Raw genomic sequence first — 2,851 nt, 5'->3', positions numbered from 1 at the left:
ATTCCAAGCCGTTGTGCTGTATACTGCGCCCGTGAGTTCTTCCATCATCTGTTTTCAGGCTTTCTTCCCTGGTAGTGTGGCAACGCCTGTTGTTCTACATCTCGGTCAGCTCAATGACCCAAACAACCAGCATGCACCGCATCAATAGAAGACGAATAGACAACGCGAACCATGACTACTTTGATGGAGACGCTACAAAAGACAGCATTGGTTCTCACGCATGGGCAACGCTCAAGTGCGGTTGTGCAGTAGTCACCGCGGTCATGCTTGCGCTTACGATTGTCGCAGTCCAAAGAACTCAACAGCCTACCCACAAACAAGCCTTGACATTCCATGACCTCCTCGCGCAACGAACGATGGTTCAAAATACCCAAGCGCTTCGGGGTGCCACTCTTGGCTCGCATCAACTGAAGCTGCAGGCGTCGGACTTGGGGTCAGGGGGTGATGCGACCGTAGGAGCAACTCAGCACTTCCCAGCAGCAACAACAGATTTCAGCGACCCTCACGAACAACCGGAAAAACCTGCAGGCGGCAAGCGTGTCATATGGTCGACCACGCTCGCAAACAACGACGTCTTTGAGGTATGCTGCCAGCCCCTGGCTCATGCACGATGGGTGCCATGCAATCACCTATCCAGTGTGCATCATAGTTAGTGTGGCCATGCAAATGGCGTTGGGACCTGTGCAGCAGTACAGTGTACGCAAAGCATGTGTTCTTTCGGAGCCATGCAGGTGATCGATGAGTTTATGCCGGCGGACTGCATGGCTCAACCAAACACAGATTATGATGGGCCAGCTGTTCGATGGGGGCTACACCCTGCTCCCAAGATTCGGTCTGCAGCTGCATGCTGTCAACTCTGTAAAGACTGGAAGCCAAACCCGCAGCCGTGCAACACTTGGGTTTTCTGCCCTGATCCCTCCGGCCTTTGCTGGAGTGCCGACATCTGGAATCACACGACAGGTATCCTTCTGCCATTATCTAGCGATGGAGGACAACTTGAGTTAGACGTGCTGCTGGAAATTGCTGTCAATTGATGGCCGTGACCGAGTGTATTGTGGGATCCAGTAGTATTGGCAGAGTATGGTGCACATGCATTTTTATTTTATTTTTTTCCAAACCCATTCTGGGGAGAATACTCCGTGCACTAGCAATGTAGTCTAGGCACCTCAGGCACATGGAGAGCCCTTGTTTCATGCTTCTACCGTTGGCATTAGCAACACACACACACACACACACACACACATCCCGGCATGGATTCTCCGATAGCTGAGGTGCCTTGAGGTCTCAGCGGGCTATGATCGAATGTGTGAGTTGTCTATGTTTGACATGACGTGCCTGCAATCTTTGTAAGATACACACACACACACACACACAGGGCCATAGGTTGATTGTCAGTCTTGTGTAGTGTACAGCAACTCTGCTGCCAGGCATCATGCCGCCTCTTGCCATGTACACAAACGAAATACATGATGATGATGATCCGCTGACCCCAATGGCTACGCCTTCAGCCCGCTGTCACATGAGACGTCCGGCCGCATGGGCAAGCTGGCGATGGAGCTGCTCAATACCCTGGCGATAACAGCGAGTGCTGGGGGTGATGTTATCAAGGATGGATTTGTTACCAATGCGCTACGGGAACTCAGCATTGGCTTATGTAGGGGTAATGCTATCATGTACCGGCGTTCTCTTCAAGTTTTAGCTCGTGCCAGCGGCCGCGCGTTCATACGAGGCTTGCTTGTTCCGACCGCTGACGTTCAATGAGCTGTATCACTTCGAATGTGCTGTTGTTGCTTCTTTGTTGTCTATTTCTTGCCATTATCTATGTGATGTAATGATGAATCTTCTTTGTTGTCTATTTCTTGTCGTTATCTATGTGATGAAATGATGATGAATCTTTCTACAACACTACCGCATCCACACGGACATTGGCAATTCCAAGAACTTGGGAATACATGGGGGAATTTATCTCTGGGATGAGCAGGCCTTCCCTGAGTAGAGGGTTGTGCACACCGTGATTGAGTTAGCAGGCTCAGCGTAGCGGAGTTCCTCCTTTCGACACAAAAGGCCGTTTCACTGAGCCAGTTTTCAAAGTTTGTATGCGCCATGGACGGCTCAGGAGTGGATGCTCTGCAGGTGAGTGCTGGTTGAAGATACAGAGCGAGTGGGACGAGAACCCCATCATCGGTAACAGCAATATCAAGGTCGTGCACAAAGGCAAGTTCCCTCCCGAATACCGTGCGCACCATAAAACAGCACCCGAGATGGTTCCTTGGGTCAGCGGAACAATCATTGGAACAAAGGGCAGGGCAGGATGAGAATCAGGGCCCCAGTGCACTGTGGCGTAGATCCGTCGGCACAGTTCTACCAAATCCACGCTTTGGTCTGGTTTGCTGCACCTCGACATCGCAACAAGGACGCTCTGACATTCTATCCTTGTTACTCAGTCATTCTGCAGACTGTTCGATCGCTAAGGGATCATGTAGCAGTATGGTGGAGTGAAGGGGGGGGTGATATACCCCAACCCCCCAATTTCCACGCATGGATGGGCGTGCAAAAAATAAGTCATCAAGCCGGTTCCACCATGCGTGAGGGATTCTACGTTTGACTGATCTCGCCATTTGTACTTGCATTGTTCATGTAGGACACCATGAAAACTTTGGCAAATAAGCTGGCTTGCTTTGGTCACTAGCATCACGTGCAGTGTTGCGAATCTGCATCCTTACCAACCTTCTCCACGTTAGGTTGCATAAATACGTGTCGAAGGTTACGCGCTGTTGCCATAAGTCGCATGCAGTGCCTAGTAGGTTAGAAGATAGCATAGAATTAGGAGCCAGCTGGTCCACATGCTGCC

The sequence above is a fragment of the Nuphar pumila genome, unplaced genomic scaffold, assembly GCF_984573655.1.
Source record: "Nuphar pumila unplaced genomic scaffold, dmNupPumi1.hap1.1 HAP1_SCAFFOLD_1882, whole genome shotgun sequence".
In the NCBI taxonomy this organism is placed as follows: Eukaryota; Viridiplantae; Streptophyta; class Magnoliopsida; order Nymphaeales; family Nymphaeaceae; genus Nuphar; species Nuphar pumila.
The sequence above is the reverse complement of the archived record's forward strand: the minus strand, read 5'-3'. Positions refer to the sequence as shown.